Source organism: Oryctolagus cuniculus, chromosome X (assembly GCF_964237555.1).
Source record: "Oryctolagus cuniculus chromosome X, mOryCun1.1, whole genome shotgun sequence".
Taxonomy (NCBI): domain Eukaryota; kingdom Metazoa; phylum Chordata; class Mammalia; order Lagomorpha; family Leporidae; genus Oryctolagus; species Oryctolagus cuniculus.
Window position 1 is genome coordinate 124,394,730 of NC_091453.1, and position 26,104 is coordinate 124,420,833.

The 26,104-nt window shown below is 40.0% G+C and overlaps 1 long non-coding RNA gene across 1 annotated transcript in view; it reads right to left on the reverse strand.

The window, feature by feature from the left end:
* Positions 1–692: 692 nt before the first annotated feature.
* LOC127487112 (uncharacterized) overlaps positions 693–26,104 on the reverse strand; it is a 45,478-nt gene continuing 20,066 nt past the window's right edge. Inside the window, exons 3-5 of the long non-coding RNA XR_007913647.2 lie at positions 4,965–5,121; positions 2,051–2,119; positions 693–778 (exon numbers count right to left, since the gene is read on the reverse strand). This is a non-coding gene — a long non-coding RNA (uncharacterized lncRNA). The remainder of the gene's footprint in view (positions 779–2,050; positions 2,120–4,964; positions 5,122–26,104) is intronic.

Sequence of the window (26,104 nt, forward strand, 5' to 3'; positions counted from 1 at the left end):
CGAATGTTCTAGATTACTGTCCAGAGAGGAAAGGCCCCCGAAGCCAGGGATCTTCTCGTTCTCTCTGGCAATATCTAGCACTGGATGATGTGCTGCTAATGTGGAGCTACCTCTAAAGCACAGATGGCATTGTCTGTTTTAGGCCTTGATGATACAGCAGCGAAAACACAGGAGTTTTAATACACTATTTACCAAAACATGTAACATGTCTGGAACAAAGAAAATGGTATATAGATGTTTGTGAAGTGCAATAAAAAGAAAAGCTCTATAGAAATCAGTGTTTCAGCAAACATCCATCAGAAAAAAGAATGGGAAAAAAGAAGCTGTTTGTGACACTGATAAAACCTAAAACGCCTACAATGAGCTTTTCAGTGATGGTTGTTCATGAATGGTATGGAAATGTAACTAGGCCTGCACCGTGGCTCACTTGGCTAATCCTCCACCTTGAGGCGCCGGCACACCAGGTTCTAGTCCCGGTCGGGGCGCCAGATTCTGTCCCGGTTGCTCCTCTTCCAGTCCAGCTCTCTGCTGTGGCCTGGAAAGGCAGAGGATGACCCAAGTGCTTGGGCCCTACACCTGCATGGGAGACCAGGAGGAAGCACCTGGCTCCTGGCTTTGGATCAGCGCAGCACGCCTGCCAAAGCGCACCGGCCTAACAGCCATTTGGGGGGGGGGGGCGGGTGAACCAACAGCCATAACAGCCATTTGGGGGGGGGTGAACCAACATGTTACTCACCTCTCTCTCTCTCTCTGTCTCTCTCTCACTGTCTAACTTTGCCTGTCAAAAAAATAAAACATAAAAATGCAACTAAAACTGCAGAATATGAGAGAAGACTTGAGTAAGATGATGCTTATTCCAGGAATTTTCCTAAAAGGGAAACTTATAATTAGAAAGACAATGTGTTTTTTTTTAATTAATTTTGAGTTTCAAAATGTTTTTGACATCTCAATGGAACCCCTTTAGGGGGAGTTGGCAAACAGATGTTAAATCCATCTGCAAGATCAGGGAGAAGAAAAGAGGAAGGGACAAGGAAGGACTATACCTTAATGGATTCCAAGGGGAGTTCAATGGCAATGACAATGAACTCACTGTGTTATTGGCCCAGAATTTAGGCAATGGAGCAGGAGCAAGATGAGTAATTTGGATATTTGGGAAAGGACAGCCTTACTTTACACAGATGCCCAAATGTATTCAAAATGGATTAAAGCATTATATGTTAAAGACATGAAACCACAATCATTTCCCATGACCTGTTGTTAAATTACACCAGCAAGTTAAGAGGAATCTATATGAAATGGCTCAATTCCTGCTACATCTGATGCCAACAACATTTCTTTCCCACACTGCTAATGTGTGTGTGTTCCTTTGTGTGCTGGTATTTTCCCTGATGATGGTTATAATAGATTCATGTCTGGGTTAACACTGTTCACTTCAATTGAGTAGCAATGGAGACCAGACATAGGAGGGGATTCCAGTCTACATGGTTTTAACAGCTGCAATTAGCATTACTATGTTTGCTAATTAAAATATTTCAGTAGAGATTGTTTTTAAAAGATCATAACTATAAAAATGATTATAAATAATGAAGCAAATCTAACAAGCCATAAACTTCTTCTAGCATTAGGTTCTCACATCTGTAAGAAGGCAATCCTATCTGCTTTTAAAACTGTCGGGGCCAGCGCTGCGGCTCACTAGGCTAATCCTCCACCTTGCGGCACCGGCACACCGGGTTCTAGTCCCGGTCGGGGCGCTGGATTCTGTCCCGGTTGCCCCTCTTCCAGGCCAGCTCTCTGCTGTGGCCAGGGAGTGCAGTGGAGGACGGCCCAAGTCCTTGGGCCCTGCACCCCATGGGAGACCAGGATAAGTACCTGGCTCCTGCCATCAGATCAGCGCGGTGCGCTGGCCGCAGCGCGCCGGCCACGGCAGCCATTGGAGGGTGAACCAACGGCAAAGGAAGACCTTTCTCTCTCTCTCTCTCTCTCTCACTGTCCACTCTGCCTGTCAAAAAAAAAAAAAAACTGTCGGGAAATATGCCCCCACTAAACATACCCCAAATCCACATTCCTGAGGCAGACGCTATCCCCGGCTCTGTTTCTTCCATTTACACGGGCAGGTGTCCTGTGAAGACACAGTGTCATTACTTCAGAGAGGCTGCTGGGCAAAGCAGCGGGGCACAGACTGTGAAGCTAGACACCAGGGTCTGAATCGCGGCTCCCCGACCTCTTAGCTGAGTGACATCAGGCAAGAATCGAAAATTCTCAGTGCTCTGCTTCTGTAAAACAAATGCAGTATCAGAACCGACTCCTCGTAGCACAGTCTATGAACTGTTGTATGTGAACCCCTGGGAATCGTGGGGGGCAGGTGATGCACGTCTTGAAGGGCTGGCTATCACACCCCTTACATATTTGCTGGCCAGGAGGTAACGAGGAAATGGATTTGAAAAGAATTTGTACATTGTAAATTCACACATATACTGCCGGTATCATATGCCACCCTGAGCAGGATGTGGTGTGTGGTTTCGTTTCAATTATTTACTGCATCGAAAACAAAAAGCTAACTCAAAACTTACCAATAGGTTTCCATTCACTAATTTCTCATAATTTAGGTTCTGTTTTTAAAATATGTTTTCATTCCTACAGTGTTGATTCTAGAGGGAAGGGGAATACAGAAACAAATGTGAATTAAAGCATTTTATTAAAACTCGTAGACCCTCTGTCATAATCTCAATATAGGAAATGCACTTGAATAGCCTGAATGAGAGGCATTAGTAATTTTCATCTGATACTTTTTAGGTGTACGGGTCACCAAAGGGAGAAGTGACTGAACTGGGTCAAACAGGGGCTTGGGAAAGCTTTGACACTCTAGAAAGGAGCTATGTGTGTGTGTGTGTCTGCGTCTCTGTGGATGCATGTGTGTGTCAGGCAGTGTCTTTATTGGAGGCTTTCTCCCTCTGCCACATGCACCAATGTGGACCCATGCCATATTCCACATACAAAGAAACATAATGCCAACAATTTGAGAGTCTACAGAAAACTATACTCTTTCTTCTTCTTTATTTAATGGCAGGTCAAATAACCTGAAACATAAACACATTCTGATAGATAGTAACATGAATTATTCCATCTGTCTACACAATAGCCCTACGAAACAGGCACTAGTATTATCTGCTTATTACCCATTTAGTAAAACAAGGCTAAGAAGTTACAGTTCCCATCTTAAAACACATGCCCTTTACAATGGCCACCGTCTTGCTTCCATCAGTGTCACAATAAGTGAATTTCAACAGTTTTTCCTTTCTTGGCTCACAAATCCCTTAGAGCTCTGTAGTACTTAATGTTCTTCCATTTTCATATGCTTTTCTTTTAAAGATTTATTTATTTATTTGAAAGGCTGAGTTACAGAGAGGCAGAGGGAGGGAAGGAGGGAGAGGGAGAGAAAGTGAGAGAGAGGGGGAGAGAGAAAGAGGTATCTTCCATCTATAGGCTCACTCCCCCAATGGCCATAATGGCCGTATCTGGAGGGATCCAGAGACAGGAGCCGGGAGCTCCTTCCAAGTCTCCCACGCTGGTGCAGGGGCCCAAGGACTTGGATCATCTTCCACTGCTTTCCCAGGCCATAGCAGAGAATTGGATCGGAAGTGGAGCAGCTGGGACTTGAACCAACACCCACATGGGATGCTGTCACTGCAGGTGGCGGCTTTAACTCACTATGCCACAGTGCCAGCCCCTTAATAAGCTTTCCTTAGATCCACTGACCCAACACTCTCTGGAACTCCATCATTTCTTTGGCAAATACACCATCTCAAGCTTCATAAGCACTTTCATTCCATCCCAAAATGTGGGTCTTCTCCAAGGTTGTAACTGATGTTTTCTTCAATTCTTTTCTCCACATTATTGTTAGACAACACTGCATTCCCATAGCCTCACTTCTTCCCCATGCTTTGGATAATATGTGCATGTGCTGATTATCAAATTTGATGTATACAATATGAAATACATCAGATTTACTTCTTAGCCTGCTCCTTTTCTGATACTCAGCATATACCCTTCTGGCCTGTCAACCTTCCTCATGACCTGATTTCAAAGTTGCATTCATTTTGGATCCCCCCACCCCAATCCATTTATCCTAGCCTTAACTACTCAGTAACTTTTATATTCATCCCCATTTCCCTTTCCATCCCTACTGCTGCTTCTAAAATAAACAAGAATGTCCTGGGGCTGGTGTTGTGGTACAGTGGGTTAAGACATTGCTTATAAAGCCTGCATCCCATACTGGAGTGCTGGTTCGAGTCCTGGCTGCTCTGCTTCAGATTTAGCTCCCTGTTAACACATTGGGGCAAGTTTTGTAAGATGCCACCCATGTGGGAGACCCAGATGAATTTCCAGCTTCCTGGTTTTGGCCTTGTCCAGCCCCAGCCACTGCAATCATTTGGAGAGTGAACCAGCAGCCAGAAGATCTCTTTTCCTCCTAGTCATTCTGCCTTTAAAAAAAACCAAGTATTTAAAAAAAAAAAAAAACTCAGGCTGCCCTAATAAATCTATCTTCATCTCCTCTACAGTCCTACCCATGTTACACACTGATGTCAACTTAGTCTTTCCTATTAAATACACTCATTAATTGATTTTTAGACTTAGTGTAGTCTTATGGGGAACAAAATTAGTGATATTCTTTAACAAAAGGAAAATTGAAGAATATTCAATCTCCCTGGTGTGCTTCATATATTTTGAGAAATAATACTCAAGTTGTAGCAGACAATAAAATTATGTAAAACATTAACAATGATGACAATTAACACTCATTAAGTACTTTTCTTACAGCAGATAACATATTATCACTTTATCACAATAAGCCTTTAAAGTGAATACTTTGGTTATCCCCATTTTACAGACGAAAAAGTGGACATTCAGGAGTAAGGCAATTATTGTTTAAATCTCAATCACCTTGGTTGATTTTAGGGACTTACATTTTACATGCTGCACTGATTTTCCACTGACATATGGTAGATGAGAAGCACAGGGGCACACAGCTTGATGGCTGTACTTTCACAAGTGGGAGGTCAAAAAGTGACCATGACACTAGGAGGACACACCAAGGCCCTTCTTGCCTTTGTCTTCAATCAGCTGAAAGCAGATGAAATCACAAGTGAGTCATGAAGGACAGAAGCAACACATTTTTCAAATGACACTTACCTGAGCAAACCTTCTCATTTCCATTCCAAAATCACCTTTCTTAAGTGTATTAAAGAGATGAGAAATGAGTTAGGACAGTCTGAAGCTCAAGCCCATCAGGTTTTCCTCTAGCAAATAGCCTTTCCTTCAGATCTGATCAGCCTTTGCTTTCCCATCAACTCTCCATATGCTAGGACTCTGTAGGTTCAAAATACACTTGATACCAGCATCTGCTCTTGTCAAATATTGCTCCGTTTAATTCAAACGGAACTCTATGTGAAGTCCAGGACACAGGAGGTAAATGAGACTTTGGGAAGAATATCCATCATCATGTTAAAAAAGAAACTGAAACATGGTGGATGAAATTTATTTATCAGTAACACAGAGAGAAATCCACAGCTTGATGAAAATGGTGAGGGATTAAAAAATCACTACAATACATACTTAGTACCAACTATATGCCAGTCATGGACCAGGCTCTTCTACTACCATCTCACATAATCTTCTCCACCATCTGGGGAAACTAATAGACAGGGTCAAACTTAAGATAAAGTACCATGGACAATAGATTAAAATGGTCCAACGTGATCTGCCACATTAGTTGTTTGGATGATATGTTTATCTACTCTGGGAAAAGAAACTGATTCTGTTATTATGAATTCTACTTTCTCCCTCTCCTTTCATAAGTTTTAGCTATAGTGGCAGTTTGTTTATACATGAAGGACTGACTTTACTTTCAGATGTAAGTGTTGAACTTTCAAAAGAGAATCTAATCCCCATAGGTCTACAAATACTCTTTAAACAGACTTATCAAGTTAAATAAAGTATGACAGATGGCAACATACTGTGAACAGAATATAATAGTGATGTAAATAAAAAATTAAAAATTGGTATTTGTTTCACAAAATGGACACTATTTGTGAAAGCTATTCTTTTTGAATTGACATAAAAGCAAACGACAGAGAAAGGGTCCAAAATGACCTCAATGGGCTGAAATGACACAACAGTAAATTGAGCACAATTAAAGTTAATGTAGCTAAGCATGAAACTCAGTATCTGGGCCAAAATGAAATCAAACAAGCAGAAGCACTAACTTCAGGATTAAACTGATAGAGCAAATCAATAGATTTTAGAAAAAAGAGTTATACTGTTTTCTGCAAGCTCAGAATTAGTCAACTATGTGATGAAGTTCCTGAGTAGTGATTATGATTTTAGGTTCTATCAGAAGAATCATACTATATAGAACAATTGAGATGTTGGTCTCTATTCTGCAAGGAACAGGCCTTACATAATACTCAGACATATTTCTTCAAAAAGGAGTTATCTATTTATTTGAAAGGTAGAGTGTCAGAAAGGGAATGAAAGAGTGAGAGAGAAGGGAGAGGGAGACCTTCAATCCTCTGGTTCACTCCTCAAGTGCCCCTATGAGTCCGGGCTGCACAAGGCTGAAGCCATGAACTCCATCTAAGTGACTCATGTACATGAGTGACAAGAACTCAAGTCCTTGGGCCATCATCCACCACCTCACAGGTGCATTAGCAGGAAGCTAGATCAGAAGTGCAGGGTAGGTGCCAACGCTGTGGCATAGTGGGTAAAGCCACCACATTCAGTGCCAGCATCCCATATGAGCTCTGGTTCAAGTCCTGGCTGCTCCACGTCCAATCCAGATCTCTGCTATGGCCTGGGAGAGCAGTGGAAGATGGTCCAAGTATTTGGGTCCCTACACCCACATGGGAGACCCGGAAGAAGCTCCTGACCCATGGCTTCGGATTGGCACAGCTCTGGCTGTTCCGGCCAACCAGGGAGTGAACCAGTGGATGAAAGACCTCTCTCTGTCTGCCTCCGCTTATCTCTGTGTAACTCTGACTTCCAACTAACTAAATAAATAATTTTAAAAAGTACAGGATAGTCAGGACTCAAAATAGGCACTCCAATATGGGATGCAGGCATCCCATGCAGTAACTTAACCCACTACACCACAACACCCACCCCTTGACTTAGTTCATAATGCAACATTAGAGATAATGTTGATATGTTAGCATCTAGAAGCGAATGGTTAGGATGTAAAGAGTGTGGAAGCTCTGATAACAGAAGAACTGGGCTGGCTTAGAAAAGAAGTAACTTAACAGGCAATATATTAACATCTTCCACTGTTTGAAGGATTGTCATGTGGAAAAGAACTGTGTGTTTGAGGAGGGATGAACTCGGACCCTATTTCACTTGGTGAAAATTATAATAAACTACATTTCAGCTCAACACTCCAATAAATTCTATACCAATCAGAACATTCTAAAAATATCATCATGTGATAATGATGTCAATCTCTAGAAGTCAGATAATCATTTATCAAAATGAGATTGTTACTTTAGAGAGAGTATCAGTTCTGATGATTTCAAGGGAAATTTCTGGTTCTGAGTCGCACTGTTCTCATCAGTCATGCCCAGTAGGTATGTAAGTACTGTTTTCTGTGATATATCTGGATGTTCTTGTTGTAATGAAAAATTTGTGTTAACTGCATGGAAAAACAAATACAAAAGAAGTGTGAGATACATAAAGGCAGGGCTGAAATCATTTGAGCAACTGTGTCTTAAGAATCACATATGCAGGGTAGACATTTGGCCTAGTATCTAAGATTCTGCTTGGCATGCCTACATCTTATATTGGAGTACCTGGGTTCAAGGCCCAACTCCACTTCTGAGTTCAGCTTCCTGCTAATGTGTACCTTCGTAGGCAGCCAGTGATAGCTCAAGTAGTTGGATCCTTACCGCCCACAGGGACCATCCAAATAGAGTTCTGGGATCCTTGCTTAGAACTGGTCCAGTCCCAGTTATTGTGGGCATTTGGAGAGTCAACAAGTGAATGACAAATAGATTTTTCTCTGTCTCTCTGTCTTTGTTTCTGAGCTTTTTAAATGAAATAAATACAAATATAAAAGAACTGCATGCCTTCTGGAACTAGGGATAAGTAAGATAACCAGAGAATTCTAAAAAGCTGCACTCTGTATAACAGAGCCTATGGAAGTGCATTAGGTTTGTTTTTTTCTAAGTAAAAAGTAGGTACTTTGAATTCACAAAATTAATGAGAAATGTGGACAATTCTATATGCCTAGAAGTGGTTATGGTTACAAAGATAAGCCAGTGAGTAAGGACTACAGCCAATCATTTGGAAGATTAGCAGATGAAGGAAAAAGAGGATTTATCAGAAACTGAAGCTCAATTTGCAAGCAAAAAGAATAGATATATGTTTAAATGGGACGGCAGCATCTCTGAAAAACTGTATACTAGAGTTGATGATTGGTCCAGGTGCAGAAGTCCCAATCTTGAGTGTCTTGTTGGCAGGGTAAGCACTATGACAGATAGTGTTTACTTGAGAAAGCATGAAGGAGAAATGACCATTTACTTCAGTATGTAAGGAGTACAGAAAAGAAATCAAAAGTATCTGAGAAGAATTACAGGTAAATAGTTATGCAATGGATATTTGCCATGTATAGGATAAGTCACTAAAAAAACTCAGTATGACCCATGAGTGTCTACTGAAACCAGTGACACAAATTGAATTATGGAAATGCAGTCTAGATTCACTTAGGTGCTTTTAGAAGCCTTTCTAAGTATGCCAGGGAATCCTGTTGAAACAAAGCTTCATGCCCCACTGAACAGACATGCTTTGTGGAATTATGAAAACAATTTTTGTTACTTCTAGTACAAAACTAAAGACGAAGAAGAAGAAAGGAGGAGAGAATGGAATATACAGGTAGTAGGTCCCACTGTGAGTCAGGCACTGTGCCAGACATTCTCACAGATATCATCTCATTTAACCATCACATTAAAAATATGGTGAAAGTATTATCACCTGTACCAGGGATGGCTAACTTGATTTTCTGTCAAGGATCATTTGGATATTTATAACATCATTCAGAGGCCATATGACATTATCAACTTGAAAATTAGCCAGTTATAGATTTATTGAATTTGAGTCTTGCCTGCAGTTTCCTTGGCAGGGCCAGATCAAATGATTTTGCAGATCTTATATGGCTGGCAGGCCAGACTTTGCCCACTTTTGACCTGTACTTTAGACAGGCTCACAGAAATCAAGTAACTTGCCTAAGACTTAACAGGTAGTAAGAGAAACAAAGCCAGGTTTCAAATCCAGTTCTCTATGAGAAGCTAATGGAATAGTTGACAATGGAAATAAAATGAGAATAGAAGAAAAAAACTTTTGGTGGAAAATACAGTAGACTGTATAGGACACAAAAATCTGTGGTCATACAAACACCAAGAAAGGGTTTATAAACTACGTAATAGAGCTAAGATGAAGAAAAACTGGTATTGCATCCCAGGGCACTTCCCAGAAACTGGTCATAAAATGGAGAATATTAAACACAAACTCTTCTGAGAATAATCACAGTTGGCAACTATATCACTCAATACATCACCCTTTTTCCCTCCCAGCTCTTAAGAACAGCACCACCACAAACAGCACTATCAACAACAACAAAACCAGTTACAAAGTACTGACAATCAAAGGAAGAAACACCCCAAAGTGGAAGCTGAGTAAATTCCTAGAGTAGAAAACAAAGAAGTAGCAATACATTCAAGCAGTCAGTCAGAAAAACTAACGTAGGATGTGTAATGCACAGGGCCAGAGGTGAAAAATCACTGAAGAGAGCAATGGAGAAAAGTATTTCCGCGGAGTAGCTACGCAGGGAAACCAGGCTAGCTGGTATGCATATATCTGAGTCTGGACACTAGAGCTTTTACAGAAGGGCCCTAGTGTTTTGGGTCCAACTGCTTTAGGAAGTAACCTGCCATAATACTCTGACAAATACAGTGATTAAGTAATACAGATCCCCAGTTACTTCTGCTAGGAAACAGCCATGATGCATAAAGAGAGAAAGAAAATGCTGCAGTCTGGCTAAGAAAGACCAGAGCTAGTGTTAGTGACACAGGAACCCAGAGACTTCCACCTAGCCCTCTCCTTTTCAGAAATGGAAACAAAGACAAGAAGACTCATAGAAACTCAGTCATGCTATTGCCCCTATAAAGGTTTATTCATGATGGCAGAAATCTGTAAGAACTAGAAAGAAGGAGAGCGAGTTCCTGCTGTGGAGATCATGAGTGAAAACTGAAATTAAAAATTCTCCAGGGGCTGGTGCCATGGCTCACTTGGTTAATCACCGGCATCCCATATGGGTGCCGGGTTCTAGTCCCGGTTGCTCCTCTTCCAGTCCAGCTCTCTGCTGTGGCCTGGGAGGGCAGCGGAGGATGGCCCAAGTGCTTGGGTCCCTGCACCCGCATGGGAGACTGGGAGGAAGCATCTGGCTCCTGGCTTCGGATCAGCGCAGCGCCTGCCAAAGCAGCCATTTGGGGAGTGAACCAATGGAAGGAAGACCTTTCTTTCTGTCTCTCTCTCTCACTGTCTACAATGCTACCTGTCAAATAAATTTAAAAAAAAATTCTCCAATCCAAAGACTCTCAGATCATCAGTCTATAGAGTGAAACATTATTTCTTAAGATGACATGAAAATAACAACAAAAATAAGACTGATGGGGCTAGTGCTGTGGCATAGCGGGTAAAGCCACCGCCTGCAGTGCCAGCATCTCATATGGCTGCCAGTTCAAGTCCCAGCTGCTCCACTTCCAATCTAGCTCTCTGCTGTGGCTTGGGAAAGCAGTAGAAGATGGCCCAAGTCCTTTGGCTGCCGCATCCACATGGGAGACCTGAAAGAAGCTTCTGGCTCCTGGCTTTGGATAGGTACAGCTCTGGCCATTGCGGCCAGTTGGGGAGTGAACCAGCAGATGGAAGACCTCTTTATCTCTCTCTGCCTCTCCTTCTCTCTGTGTGTAACTCTTTCAAGTAAATAAATAAATCTAAAAAAATAAAATAAAACTGACTGCTGCCTTTGATTTTTTCTAAGTGGAAAAATAAATCCAAAATAGCACAGAAAAGAAAAAAGAAGTTTTAAATGCAGCTGGTCTGGTCCTCAGTGTAAAAGCAGAAACAGACAAGTCATTTTGAATGTGTTAATACCATCTTGCAGTACTGTAGATCATTATAATTTATGTCTTATTTGAAGCCTGCTTTAAAAAAAAGGGATTTGTTTATTTGAAAGTCTGAGTTACAGAGAGAGAGGGAGAGACACAGAGAGCTCTTCCAATTGCTGGTTCACTCCCCAAATGGTCACAATACCCTGGCTGTCCCAGGCGAAGCTAAGAGGTTCATCTAGGTCTCCCACACGGGTGGCAGGGTCCCAAACACTTGGGACACCCATGTTGCTTTTCCCAGGCCATTAGCAGGGAGCTGGATTGGAAGTAGAGCAGCCAGGACACAAACTGGTGCCCATATGAGATGCTGGTGTTGCAGGCAGTGGCTTTACCCACTACACCACAAAGCAAAGTCCTTGAAGACTGCCTCCTAAAATTTGTTATACTGTAATTTTCTGAAACCTGAATAAGATGATGGGGACATAAATAAAAGCAGATAAAGATAACTTACCACTGAATCATTAAATGCATATAATTTCAATTTCTTACATGGTAAGAGTTTTTATTTTATTTTTATAAAAGTTCTAATCAAAAATAATTATGCCAGCTTGGATCAGGTGTGGTCAAGCTAAATTGATCTCTGAATTACTCCCAGCAGAGGGAAAAGTGTTTGCTAAGAAGGAATGCCCTTGTATTTAACTGCATGCCACCTGCTTCTCTGACAAAGATTGCATGTTATGAAACAAGCGTCAACTCTCCCATGGATTTTCAGTTATTCTGGAATCATGAAACTAATTTCTTGTTATCAATTGTGTCAATGATTTTACAGTGAATATTACCACACAGCCTGGCATTCAATATGTTCCTGTTTTGAAACTGGTCACAAAGAGTCACCTGGCACAGGCAGGCCCCCTGAGTTCAAAGTAACAACCAGTGATTTCTAAACTACAAATTAGGTGAAAGCATGCTGAGCCTGACATGAAGAATCAGAGGCTAGACATTTTTTTAAATGGAGTAATCAGCCAGAACAATGAAATTTCAGGTCCTCTGCCTTGAGTCAGAGGTCATTTCCTAACAAAAAGGACGCTGCATCAAAACTGGCAAATAATGCATAAGGATGTTTCTTCCTGGTCTTTACATTTGTCCTAGGCATCACAGGCAAGGGTACTCCTGCACTGCCTTGCTCACCAAAGCCTTCTTTCTCAACCACTCTACCTACTTTATAAATCGTTTGATGTATAGCTACTTTTGTTGGTGCTCCCCTATTTGACTATACAGTCATGTACCTAAGACTTTTCAGTCAATGACAGACTGGATACACAACAGTGGTCGAAGAAGACAACAATGCTTAGCAATGTGTCACGGTCTCAGTTTGTCTAAGTATAGTCTATGATGGTCACACAATGAAGTTGCCCATCAATACATTTCTCAGAATGTGCCCCCAGCATTAAGCTACACATGACCATACTTGGGACGAGATGTCTAACATGGACTTTCTGGTGTGCCCTCAGCTAGGATTCAAGTTCTGCTTCTGGACAGATTATTGTGGGTATAAATCTCCTTCTAAGCAAACCAGATTCTATGACTGGCAATCTTGGAGACAGACCTCACAGCTTTTCTCCTTTTCCTATCACAGATAGTAGCCTATTCAGGTTGCCAACCTAAAGCAGGGAAAATAAGACAGAGAATTGACTTTCTTTCTAACAGGCCAGTCTTCATATTAAAGCTTCTACTGTGTTTATTATTATTACTACTAACATTGGCAAAATTACTGAGTAAAATCGTATTACTGGATACCAGATCACCACTTCATTTTCATCATTCGAGTTCTCTTGAACCTAACATTTGGTCTAACACACCACCAACCTCTTCATGGACTTGAGGGAAACACTAAAATTCTACTCTACTAGGTTCTTTCTTCTTACATTGATTCCTAAAAAAACACCTTAGGGAATAGTAGAGAAGTGGTTTCTGATTTATGCCCTCTATCCAGATACTTCATTTTCCACATTTTACCTCAAACTATTATTATGATGATGGTGGTAGTGGAGAGGGGCATACCATAGGGTCATATTTGCTTATTTCCTCAACAGGGGAAGTAGCTTGATTTTCCAAACTTCAGGTACCAGGGTCTATTAGATCTTGCCCCTATAAGGACCAGGGCAAGCCATTCTTCACAACAACCTATGTGGCCAACTTGTTCACCCTATGACAACCATCTATTGCCTCCACACTTACTCTAAGCTTCACAAGGAAACAGTCATGATCAAAGTAAGCCAGAGGTTGTCGTTCTTTGAAAATAACCCCTCACATTAAATAGTAATCAATACAAACTGAACCCCTAAAAACATAGAGAAATGTTTATTTATAGCCTAAACAGACTTGTTGTATTTTAGAGGCTTTTATTGTAGGTGGTTATACTATGAAGTATCTGTGACAGTACAGAAAGGAACAGTTCATCTCAATGCCATACATGGTGAGAAAAGTGCAAGGGTACCTTAAAAAGTTCATGGAAAAATGAATTAAAAGTTAAGTTTATTTTAGTGTCCCCCTGAATTTGAAATCCATGCATACAAGGGGTCTTCAAAAAAGTTCATAAAATGAGTATTATGAAAAAGACTGTGTATAGATTTCAATTCATTTTTCCATAAAGCTTTTGAAGTACCTTCATATCTAATTCATGGTCTGTAAGACTTAAAGGTGGTGAATGCTCAAGGATGTGAGATAGACATCATGAATGGTGTTTTATGTACAATTTCCAGCTCTCCTATTACCATGTGTGTCCAATGGACCAAAGAATATAAGCATTGAGGGCAGCCTTAAGATTAGTATAGTATTGAATTCAATATCTACTCTGTGCCTGTTGGGTGTAAATCCCTCTGTCAGTCTGATGGGAAACAAAGTCATAGCAGATATGGTTTCTGACCTGCAGGAGTTGACAGTTCAGTGGGGAAAAAAAACACTGAGATACTATCATATAATTATAATCAAGGAGTAAAAAGTACTAGATTAGAGAATAAACAAAAGAGCTGGGTTCTCAAAGACAAAGCTTGACTGTTGAACAATGGACAAGCTGCTAGTTAGAGCCAACTTACATGATCTTGGGTAAGCAAGATTTTTTTGCCAAAGAAGAGGATGGATGTTGTTTATGGCAATGGTAAAACATTTCCATAGCATAGAAATTACAAAGGGCATGTGTGTTTTGTTAAGTAACTAGCTAATACTCCTTCATGACTGGAACACTGGATTGAGGAGATTGAGGCAACACAGCATTCAGAGTCTGTCAGAATGACTTTAAAAGGTCAATGAGCTGAAAATGGTAAAGACCTTGAGTGCTATGCTGCAGTTTAGTCTTTACTATATAGGGAATGAATAACCATTGACGTTTTTGAAATGATTGGAAAGTATCTCTGGCCAGAGGAAAAGATGCACTAGAGAGAAGATGAGACTAGGGTAAGATATGCCACTTAGAAAATAGCTGAACCCGAGGATATAGCTGGGACTTGAATAAAGGGCAAGGTGAACTAATGTTTCAAAGCACTACATACTAGCAAGGCAACCATGGGAAAGTTAAACCATTTCTTTACTTGCAAAATGGAGACCACAGTCCCAGTTCTGCTTTGTTCACAGGCATATGGTAAGAATCCAGGGATCCAATCAATGTATAAGTATATAACCAAAAGAATTATGTTACAGAACAAAAAAGAACTGTGTTACTTATGACCATGATGCTAGAAGAACATATTATGTTAACTGCTTGTTAGGTTCAGATCCATGCCCTCTGGAAGTTCTTCCTTCCCTCTTCCTTCCATCAAGCCTCAAGTCAGAGGTGACTCTGGTGAATCACCACATTGTTAAACCATCCAAGCTAGTGGGTCCCCTTTATTCTGTATTCAGTCTCTTCTTTATGTATTTCTCTACATTAGTCCTTCTTTTCTCATGCTAGTCCTCATAACCCTTTGCCTCACAGCTACACTTCTTGCTTACTTTCTGCTACTATTCCACATGTGCTCAGCTTCCTCTGACAGTTCACTATCTCTTCCCCACACATTCCCACCATGTTGCAGTGTGAGCTACACTTGATTTCTGTCATGTCTCACCCATCAGTAATTTATATAAATCCCTGTTATGACTTCCAACACTGAACACTTAACATCTCTGGGGCTTTTACTGGGTCATCTTTAAGGACCATCATAGTTTTGAAGCCTGGGGAATACTGTAGTATAGTTTTTAGTCAAATGACATTTACAACATTACTTAGTGTCAAAAAGGCTGAACAATAAGACTGACATCTTTGGGACCACAGTAGGAAAGAAAATCGTATCTAAACCAATCATTCCCTATCAACCTCCCTCTTCATTACCACCTCCCTTATACCCCACCATGACACATATTAACAATAAATAATGTTGTTAGATTCTTTTCTTTCTTGACAGAGAACTCTAGTGGACATTCTGATGTGCCACCTGGCTTGTCCACTTCCAGAACTGAAACTCTCATTTCCTCAGTTGTTATAGATGAGGTGTTGTTGACTGATTTGTCTCAGCTGAGTCCATGTATAAGAATTACTGACAGCTGGAGACAGACACATCCCCCAAAATCAAAATTTTCTCTGAACAGCCTCGATATAGTGACTGGAGAGAGAGGAGGCAAGAAACGGAAGTTATGGGAGGAGTAGAAATGGTCCAGGTCATTACTTCAATTTGGGACTACTCTGCATGGATATTTCACCTCCAGAATTCTCTGTACAGTTTATTGAGGCCCTCATTATAAATTTATCAACTATGTTGAGCTTTTTCTGCTCAATCTTGCTTCCTTCCTATCTCCATAGGTGGTAATCCTGAGAACACTATCCAATAAACTTCCTTCATATAAAACTCCACCTCAGAGTTTAATTCACAAGGAACCCAATTGGTGACAGAAACTGCAGAACTTTTTTTATGGAAGCTGAGGTCATTTCTTTCCCTTTTCCTCCCCTTTTATTTCTTTATTTTTTGTTCACACAGATCTAAATACACATCACGTTTAAGGAATATGCCACACAGTAAACACAGGTGGAACATTTCTTTATGCCAAAGTAGCAATGATGTTCCATAAATTATTTTAGTAGGATTAACCTACTCCAAGCAATGTCTGAAATCAAATCCACATGACATAAATCTGGAGTGATTTTCCTCTTTGAGATCATGATGTATTCCTCATTTGCAACTGAATACCTTAAATTAGAGCCCTAATCCTGAGAGCCCGTATTCTACTATTTGGAAGAATAGTCCCCCTATTGGGCTGTTTATGGATACTGAGAAAAAGCCCTTGTCATCAGAAACATTCATTTTTATCATGCATTTATCCTATAAGTGCTTGCTCTCAAAATTAAACAGTATTTGATTTGATAGGTCTTCTTGACCTGAGTGTGTTAATATATATTTTCTAATAATCTGAAAATTATATACTTCACTGGGCTTAAAACTGGTGCTGAGGGGAAGTTGGGTAGCAAATGAGCAAGCCATTGCCCCAAGAGTTTTATGTCGGAATTTCTAATCAATGGCGCTCATGCTAACCAAAGATTTCTTTACACTGGAGCAAAGCAAGTATGCTATTGTTACTGCCTTTATAGTGTTTGATGGAAGAGGTAAGATGATACGTGGCATGGTGATGGATTTAACTGGTGTCTAAACAGTGATTCATTACAAATTTTCTTTCATATTTAGTACCATGAGATCAAAACTTCACTATTTATGGATATCAATAACTACAAACAATTGAATTGGAAATCTGCTTGTATTTTTTTATACACAGTACCTCTAGGTAAGACCTAGATAACTTTCACCCTGCTAAGAGCACTGCCTTCCTAAATGATTCATCTCACTCCAGTATCTTCAAATTTATACTCACAGCTGCTAAGGTGGTTTTTTAAGACCTAACCTAATACAGAAATTGGTACCAGAAATGGGATGATCCTAAAACAAAACTAACAAAAATATTTGGCACCACCTTAGTGGTCAGAAATCTTGATGGGAAAGAGAAACATATAGGTGAAATGACTAGAGAGCTATTTAATTAAGTAGCAAAACATTCAGTAACACTACCATAGCGTTCATTTAACAGCAGAAGAGAAGGGAATGAGAAGTGTTAGAGCCAAAGGTTCTGCTGGTTGTGTTTGGGAAGATATTTTATGAAAAAGATAACCAAAAAACAAAGTGGTTGATTTCTGAGAAGAAATAAAAGAACAAAGGAGGAACCAGAAATCTTGGGTTTGCAGACTTGGAAAAACACCTTGCTTGCATGGCACAATGATAAGAGACAGCATAAAATAATATTAAAGACTCAATGCCCAGGAAACTTTCTCAAAGTGACTCTCGGCAGGGGGAGAGTTGAAGAAGTGGCCTCTCCATGTTTTGTTCTAACTTCAAACACAGGTTTAAAGAGGTATAAAACTACAGGGGGCAAAGAAATAAGTGATAGTTGAAAAACATGCCTACATAAAGACTTTAATTGTAACCCCTGGTTCATAAAACTAGATGCAAATAAATTACTAAGTTTGGAGGTAACTATGTGGGTAAAGAAAACGTAAGATTATACTGAAGTGCCTTGTACTATTCTAGACATAAAACAAACCTGGGTCTTCCAATTTTCCATAAGTCTGAAGAAGACATCAAAGGATTTGTAGCCCCTTAAGAAAGCTTATTCCTCAACACACATTTCAGATGTGACCAAAAACAATAATGAACTAAGAACCGCTCCCTAGAGGGTAGCTTCATTTTTCATGAAGATAAAATGAACAAGGGAGTTCACTCAGAGTATAGAAGCAGAATTTAATCTACGATCATTCCCACCCCACAGGTCGGCAGACTCACAGCATCTTTCAGAGAAATTTCAAAATTAGCACATCACAGTGACTGTTCTGTGTCTCCTAATACCCCTCTACCACCTTTTAACAATTTATTTGAGACACAGACAGAGAGAGCTCCCTTTCTCTGGTTCCATTCCCAATGGCCCACAATGGCCATGAATGAGCTCCAGCCAAACCAGGTCCAGCAACATAAATCTGGGTCTACAACATGAGTAGCAGGGATCAAATTGTTTGAGTCATCACCTGCTGCCTCTCATGGTATGCACTGGCAGGAAACTGGAATTGGGGGCTGGAGCTGGGAATCAAACCCAGGATGTGATATGGGTATCTTAACTATTAGGCCAAACACTCACTCCCACTACTCCTTTCTAAACTGGAATGGTTTTAACTTTTTCTTCATTTAAAAATCTGTATATATCAGTTGCTTATAACAAAATGGAGCCAGTTCTCACTCATAGGTTTTGTGGGTCAGCTGTGGTTAAGTTCCAGTTTAACTCTGAGACTCAGAGTGAAGAACAGCTACCAAGAGCATCTTGCCACCTAGTTCAGGAAACGAGTAATAGAGTGAATTCTAAGTCACACAGGCACATTTAAATCTCTAGTCTTGGCACAGCATAAGATACCTGCTCACATTTAATTAGTCAAAGCAAGGCACATGGCTGAAACCCAAATCTACAAGGTGGATAAATATATTTACAGGAAACTATTAAAGATGGGAAGGAAAGGGGAAAATGTGAACAGATATTAAAATCTATTGTCGGGGCCAGCGCTATGACGCAGTGGGTTAAAGCCCTGGCCTGAAGTGTTAGTATCCCACATGGGCGGCAGAGTCCTGGCTGCTCCACTTCCAATCCAGCTCTCTGATATGGCCTGGGAAAGCAGCAGAAGATGGCCTAAGTCCTTGGGACCCTGCGCCCGCATGGGAGACCTGGAAGAAGCTTCTGGCTCCTGGCTTCGGATCGGTGCAGCTCTGGCCATTGTGGCCATTTGGGGAGTGAACCAGTGTATGGAAGACCTCTTTCTCTCTCTTTCTCTTGGGCTCTCTCTCTCTGTAACTCTGTCTTTCAAATAAATAAAAAATAAATCTTTAAAATATATATTGTCAAAATGTTTATTAAAGTTATCTTTGCCTAGTTCTATACTTGTATGTTAGGTGTGTTTGATTTGGGGCAGATAATCTGTCTTTTAAATCATCAGTTTCCAAAAAAATAAAAAGAGACAACAAATGGACCAGATGAAGATTACTACATACAATCCTGAGAATTTGGAATTAAGAGCTAGATACAATGGCTAGATGGGATTTAGAGCTGTATTCCTTGGGAAGTAGGGGAATACCATCTTTGAGTAGAAAGATAAATTAACCAATTTGAGGACTAAAAAGAAGACTGTCAGATATGGTGCTACATGTCAGAGCAAACATGATTCACCAATTTAGCCATTTTTGTTCAAGCTGCACATGTGAAACTCAAATAAAATTTTATCTTTTCCCTAGCTGTAACCCTATAGCTGTCATATGGTAAAACAAAAACTCCAGTCTCCTGAAGAAAAATCCTTACAGTATATTATATCTTAAACATCTTAAACGTACTCTAGAACAAGTTCCAAATTAAATGCACTGCTTTAAAGGGCACTTCTACAACTCACTTATCATTTTTCACATGTTCACTGGCCATTTGTAATTTACTCTTCTCCCAATTACTTCTCAATAGCTTCAAATTAGGATAGACTTGGTTCTGATACACAAAATCTCCCTCCTCCAAATTTCAGTAACCTATAATAACAAAGGTTGGGTTCTCACTCCCACTACATGCTCATCACATGTAATCTAAGGGTTTTGTTTCAGAGCCCACTTCTCCTAGGTCCACAATGCAATCTCTAACAAAGCTGCCACTAGTTAGCAGACACAGTACTAATGGTTGTCATGACATATGGAATACAAAATTTGCTCAGGTATGTACTAATTCAGAGGTCTTCTCCCTAAACGTGACATGTTACTTTTGTTCACATTTCATGTGCCAAAGCAGGCCAGGTGTTCATGTCTAGTTCAAACAAGCAGAGGAGTATGATCTTCCAGAAAGCAGTTCATACATAAAGGAAAAGTAATAAAGGTCTTATGCAGTCTTAACAATCTGACTAACAAATACTGGTTCCTTGCCCTCCCGTTTTGTCAAACACTTTACCCTTTCTCCAACAGGGACAATCCTAACTACCACCCAATCATTTTTCCAAACTCAAAGTTAATTATATCAAAGCTCAGGGTAAAATATTGTAGTTTCTAAGTGAGAGATCCATATTCTCAGCATACAATTGTGAAATGAGCATAGGAAAATTGCATTAAACTCTTTAATTCAGAAAGCAGAAGAATGAGAGGCATAAAGCAGCCATCAGGCCACAGCAACAATGACATTTCTCTGGGCAACTGTTGGAGAGATTCCTGCCACAGAAAATTTAGAAATTTTCTTTGGGAATATGCCCTGGTAGTCCTCCCTTTTAGTAGCTTTCTTGTCCACTGTTTGTCTACAGCTCTTGTCTCCACTCTCCAGGAATTTCTCTGTCCCCATTGTGTTTTTAGAACATGTATGAAACTGGCATGGAGAAACTTCTTTCACTGGAAATATAGCTGTGTATGTGCACTGCTAAGAGACTGTGGTCCAAAGTAGCACTTTAAAACTTGCTCACATACTACTGGGTCCAGGTTCATGGTACTTTTGTCTATAATTATTTTCCCAAAAACCTCTATCAGTCTTTATCACTATTGGCATTTCAGTTAGCTGTTTATGTCGATAACCATATCACAACTCTTTCTATATTCCCCTCTCTTAACTTAGGTTTGCGTACCTTGAGTCCATCAAGCTTTCTATGGGAGAGCCCCATCCTTAGTGTCTTTTTCCTGAGCCATTTGGTCCAAATGAAGGGTGCCACACACTTAGTTGAAACTTTATTCCAGAAAATTTAAATCTAATGAGAGTTGTTAATAATAATGGGTACAAAGATTATACTCTTGATTTGATACATTCACTGGGATAATAGGTTGAATTAGTTCAAAGATTTTTAACAAAATGTCAGGAGACATCCATATTTTTTGCTGTTTCCTTGGTGAACACAAGATTAAATCTGTTTTTATTGCTCAAAAACCTTAGCAATTTTATTTCACATTGCTTCAAATTTAAACTTAGTTTTTAGCCCTGAAGGTCCACAATTTCTAGATTCTCAATTCCCTTTCATTCATGTTTTAAAACCAGCTAATTATCACATTTAAGCTTAGATGTTTTTGTAGTAATTTGAGAAATGCAGACAAAAGTTAACCAATACATGTAACTAGCTTCTGTTTTTCAACCTGTTCCCCTAAAACCACACATTCATTATGGGCATGATCTGCCTTTCAAGCTACCATTGCAGATAATGCTTTTACTGAAACTTTTTCTAACACAGAAAATGCCTAACTAATCTTCTAGTTTCTGACAGTTTCTTCACTACCCAGAACACAAACTTTATTTTTTAATTTCATTTTAAAGATTTATTTATTTGCTTGGAACAGAATTACACACATGCGCGCACGTGCACGCGCGCATACACACACACACACAGAAGGGGGGGAGAGAGAGAGAGAAAGAGAGAGAGAGAGAGAGAGAGATCTTCCATCCACAGGTTCACTCTCCAAATGGCCACAATAGTCAGAGCTGGGCAGGTTGAAGCCAGGAACCAGGAATACCATCCAGGTCTCCCATCATGTGTGGCTAAGCTCAAGCACTTAGGCCAATCATTTGCTGCTTTCCCAGGCATATCAGCAGGGAAGTGGATCAGAAATGAAACCACTGGGTCTTGAATAGGTGTTTATCACAGGTTTCAGCTTCACCTGTGTACCACAATACCAGTCCAAAAGCACAAACTTTAAACTATGGCATATATTTTATAGATTCTGTTTTAACTGCACTCTGTTTTAACTGCACCATTATTTAGTATGGATTTCTACATGAGACAGGATAGACTAAGTTAAGACATGCTACCTATTATGGCCCAAAATTTTGTGTTACTCAAAATTCATATGTTGGGACTGGCATTCTGTCTCAATGGGTTAAGTCGATGCCAGAGACACCAGTATCCAATAAGGGTGCCCGGTATACTCCCAGCAGTTCCAAGTCTTATCTGGATTTCTGATAATGTGCCTGGGAAAGTAGTGGAACACGCCCTGAGTGCTTGAACCCTTGCCACCCACATGGGAGAATTGGTATAAAAGATGTTTTCTGGAGCCTTGAACATTGTGTCCTGACACAGGGATATTCAGTACTTTTCCCTGTATATATATTCAAAAATGCAGATGCATTTCCCATGACTGCACCAACATGAGGATCATTCTAAAGAGTGAATCCTTCAATACAATCCCAACCTTGATGATGGTATAATCCTCTCATTAAAGAGCAAGTAAAATGGAATAATTAAGAAAAAAGATGGAAAACATGGGGAAAGCAAAGCATTTTTTCAAGGAATAAAACAACAAAACTTTACACTTTTTGCCATTCTGGAAGTCTTCCATGTTACACAAAAAGATATTTTCAGAAGGAGATTTTTCCCCAGAGGTGCTAACAAAGCAATGTCAGTGAATACAAAAGCAGGCAGACTCTGTCACAGGGGCCAAGGCAGGGCATTGCCTGGTAAATGAGGACCTGTTAGAATGTCAGTATTTTAAATTCCCATATGCCCAGCTCCATTTTGTTGAGTGCAGAATTTTTTTTGAATTTCTGCTGAAAAGGAGCTAGGAGAAATGCACAGCCCCTTTTTAAGAAAGCACTGCAGGAAAATGGAGTACCATCATGGAATGAGAAAGGAGAAATGGAGCTGTTCCCAGTGGAACACAGTTGTATTCCTTTCACCCCAGAGCCACTCTCTTTTTGGTGAAAAATGTGATCATGATGCTGATATATAGATAAAAAAAGTGTATTTTTAATATTTTGAGAAAATAAATTAAAACATATTCTGGACGGAAAAACTGCCTACTTCATAGTATTTGTGTAAAATAAGTCTGTAAAAGAAGTAGAAAAATGGAAAATAATTTATTCATAAGTCACCTCTCTGTCCTTTTTGTAAAAGTAGGTGTGTATGTTAAGAAAATTATCAGGATGAAGAGTACTTATGTTCGTTTATTTCTGTGCTTTCTGGCATTTAAAAATTTTATTCATTTAAAAGACAGAGAGACACCAAGGGACAAAGACAAGCAGAAAGGCAGACAGAGAGATTTCCCATCATCAGATTCACTCTCCAAATATTAGTAATAGGACAGGCTGGGCCTGGGCAAAGCCAGGAGCAAGAGAAAGTCAATCTGAGTTATCAGCGTGTGTGGCAAGGACCAAGTTATTACTTGAGTCAGCACCTGCTGCTGGGGCTTTGACAAAGTTCTCCCTAGGATTTGTTCTTGCTGCTACTGTTCCCCAAGTAGTTCTGTGTCCTGTTTCATCAAGACTCATATCATTTCAAAGTAAGAAAATTTCCCTTCAGTTTTTTACCTCTTACACTCCAATTTGTACTGGAAATAATGATTCTGCACATTTCTCCACATTTTAGTCTCTGGAGGAAATTTGGTAGAGGTCCCTATCCCACTGCCATTTTGAGTTTCATTCCATTATATTATACACAAATTTCCTTCCCAATAATCAGCATGGAGACCCCAAATCTTTCTTTGCACAACTCTCTCTCTCTCTCTCTCTCTCTCAGATCCTTCATTCTGGCAAAAGCTATGCTTAGGGAAGCACTGCATATATGTCCAGAAGATGCTGAAAAGCCAGTCCACTACATTATAACCTTCCTTTATTCAGGCGACTACCCTAGCCCAGTATAGCTATGGTTCTTCATAGAAAAAGACTGACATTTATGAAAATATGGTAGCTGTGCAAGCTATAACACCTTAAGAATTGATATCAACAACTATTATCTTAAGTACTTCAAGCCTTCAAATAAAAACAAATGATTATGGAGGAAATAAGCTCTGAGGGAATAGAAGTAACTTGTAGGGAATAAAAATGTGTGTTTGTCACCGTTTCCCATAGTGTCCATTTCACTTCAACAGGTTTCCTTTTTTGATCAGCATTGCCCTGTTAATGAACAACTTAATACATTATCCCTCTTAGTAGTTTTTTTGCCTGTTCTACTTAATATGACTGGTTTAATTCTGTAATTAATACACAGTTATTCTTAAGTGTTGAAAATTAACTGAAATGTGATCCCTGTTAAACATAAGAGTGGGAATAAGAGAGGGAAGAGATGTATAATTTGGGACATGCTCAACCTGACTTGCCCCAAATGGTAGAGTTAGAAACATACCAGGGGATTCCAATTCAATTCCATCAAGGTGGCATGTACCAATGCCATCTCACTATTCCAAGTGATCAATTTCAGTTCACAATTGATCATAATGAAAGGACTAAGAGTCAAAGGGAGCACATAAACAAGTCTAGTACCTGCTAACACTAACCGATGGAATAAATAAAGGGGAGAGTGATACAACATGGGAAGTGAGATACTCAGCAGACTCATAGAATGGCAGATGTCCTAAATAGCACTCTGGCCTCAGAATCAGCCCTAAAGGCATTTGGATCTGGCTGAAAAGCCCATGAGAGTATTTCAGGCATGGAAAGCCAAGACACTCTGGCAAAAGATCTCTGTGAGTGAGATCCCAGTGGAAAGAACAGGTCTTCAAAGAAGGAGGTACCTTTCTTTGAAGGGAGGAGAGAACCTCCACTGTGACTATGACCTTGTCTAAACAAGATAAGAATCGGAGAACTCAGAGGGCTTCCATAGCCTTGGAAACTCATGACTGGTGCATAGGGAGATTACTGATGCCATAGACAGGAGTGTCAATTGGTAAAGTCAACAACAGGAGTCACTGTGCACTTACTTCTCATGTAGGATCTCTGTCCTTAATGTGCTGTGCATTGAGATTTAATGCTATAACGAGTACTCAAACAATATATTTCACTTTGTGTTTCTATGGGGGTGCAAACTGTTGAAATCTTTACTTAATGCATACTAAACTGATCCTCTGAAAAAAAAAAAAGAAATTATCAACTCCCAACTTGACTCTCACTGGGATTAAACATGACAATAGGTCTGATCTGATTTCATCATCATTTAAAAAAAATCATCTATTATTTTTCACTTTATGTTTCTGTGTGGGAGCAAACTGTTGAAATCCTTACTTAATGTATACTAAGCTGATCTTCTGTATATTAAGATAATCGAAAATGAATCTTGATGTGAATGGAAGGGGAGAGGGAGTGGGAAAGGGGAGGGTTGTAGGTGGGAGGGACGGTATGGGGGGGAAGCCATTGTAATCCATAAATCGTACTTTGTATACTAAGCTGATCTTCTGTATATTAAGATAATCGAAAATGAATCTTGATGTGAATGGAAGGGGAGAGGGAGTGGGAAAGGGGAGGGTTGTGGGTGGGAGGGACGGTATGGGGGGGAAGCCATTGTAATCCATAAATCGTACTTTGGAAATTTATATTCATTAAATAAAAGTTTAAAAAAATGTGTGTTTGGGGAAGGGGAATGGGTAGAGAGGAGAAACAGATATTGATATGAAGGGTGAGGAGATGGCAGGGGAAGAAAGGTAGGGAGGGGGTAAGTAGAGAGGAATGACAGGGATATGAAGTAAAGAAATGGGAAAGAGGTGGAGGGAGGCAGATCACTGTAGTGGAGAGAGAGGTGGAAGTGTGGAGAGGGGTAGAAAGGGAGAGGGGGTGGAAAGGGGGAAAGACTTGGAAGGAAAGGAGAGAAGTAGAGACTGGGTTTAGCAGGACACATGATAAGACTATTCCAGGTATACATCAAAAGACACTGCCAACAGAATGAAAAGACAACCCATGGAACTGGAGAAAATATTTGAAAATCATGTATCTGAAAAGGGGATAATACCTATAATGTAGAACTATACTCTCACAACTCAAAAACGAAAACCAAACAAACCAATTTAAAAATGAGTGAAAAATTTGAATCTCTGCAGGAGATAGTACAAATAACCATTAAGCACATTAAAAGATGCTCAACATCACTCAGTAAGGAAATGCAACTACTACCAGAGATGCCATCTTCCCAGACCTAGGTGAGA